Source organism: Octodon degus, unplaced genomic scaffold (genome assembly GCF_000260255.1).
Source record: "Octodon degus isolate 3935 unplaced genomic scaffold, OctDeg1.0 scaffold00211, whole genome shotgun sequence".
Taxonomy (NCBI): domain Eukaryota; kingdom Metazoa; phylum Chordata; class Mammalia; order Rodentia; family Octodontidae; genus Octodon; species Octodon degus.
The window spans coordinates 343723-345171 of NW_004524787.1; the positions used below are offsets into that span (position 1 = coordinate 343723).

General features: G+C 42.7%; 1 pseudogene; it reads right to left on the reverse strand.

Annotated features, from left to right (window-relative positions):
• Positions 1-510, reverse strand: part of LOC101563615 — an 84234-nt pseudogene extending 83724 nt beyond the window's left edge.
• Positions 511-1449: the final 939 nt, after the last annotated feature.

A 1449-nucleotide genomic window follows, 5' to 3' on the forward strand; every position in this document is an offset into this window, starting at 1 on the left:
GGCCATCTTCACAATGTTGGTTCTTCCTATCCAGGAGCATGGGATATCTTTCCATTTTCTGAAATCCTCTATGATCTCTTTTTTAAGAGTACTTTCAGTGCTAATGGGCTCCACGTTGTCTGCAAGGTTGTGTGCATGCTCAAGGAACAAATTTTTCAGTACGCTTAGTTCCTTTGTCAGCAATTTAATTTTTGCTTGCAACCATTCATTCTACTCTTTGAGCTGATTCACTCTTTGCAGCGTATCGTGTGCTTTCTGCTTGCTTTTCAATCAGCTCTTTTTCAAAGCCATGTTGTTCCGCTCTCTGCACTGACGATACTCATCACTGTTTTGATCTATGGGAGAGGTCTTTTTGCTTTGCTTGCTTGGAGGCCCAGCTTTGCCGCCTCCTCCGGGGCCAGCAGGCACGAGCTGAGGAACCTGTTGCAAGCCGCTGGCATGTGCCTGAGGATGAATAACACTTATCCCATTCATTCCTGGAGCCCCATTCTGCTGCACCGTCTTGCTCATCTCGCCTTTCTCCTCTGCCAACACAATCAGGTAAAAATGACAGGGAAGGGACCAATCACTTCCACACCCCACCGCCAAAGACCTTCACATGTACCTGGACTGTGTCTTTAAATTTTGGGGCCTAATTTTTTTTATTTACATATTCTAGATAGAAGACCATTTTCTGAGTAATTTTTGCTTAAGAATTTTTCCTGGCCATAAGTGTAGGAAATTCAGCCTGCTCATCGTGCCCAAGATGAGGTGCTCCAGCCAGACCACAGACTGTGTGCCAGTCTTCCTATGAAACCTTGCAGCAGAACTCCATGCAGAGTGCGTAGAACCCAGACCCAGCAAGTTAATCCAGGAGCTAAACATCTTGCCAGAGTGGCACAGTGGAGTCAACTCTATGAGCTGAAACAGTAAGAAGCTGAGCTCAGCAGCAACACCAAGTTCAGGTGTAACTGGACAAGTTCGAAGTTGGTAGATCCACTCTGTAAGCTGTGACACTTTGCTAGACTCCAATGTATGAGTGTCTTTTTTTACTCTTGAACGAAAAAGGGGGCAAAAGTTAACCAGGTGAAAAATTCTTTCTGGAAGACACCAGATACATAAAGGGGAAGTGATCAGACCGAATTTAGGGGAATTAACTTAAATACAAATTCCAAATTTAATATCTGTTTGCTGCACAGACATAATGTTTGCTCTTACTGCCTAAAATTCAAACATATTAATTACAAAAGTTTGTCAAGTGCTAAATATCTCTGCCCATTATTAGCTTTCCTAAATGTAGTTCTGTAAATAAATAAAAAAGAGTTCTTTTTTATTTCAGAAAAGAATTGCGCTCTGATTTCCTCTATGTCTTTCTGCTGTTGCTTATTTACTATCGAAGCTCTTAATTCATGCATTTGAGCCAAGCTAGTGTCCTCTGCACTTGTTCTGGGTGGGCGCTGGGTTTCTTCC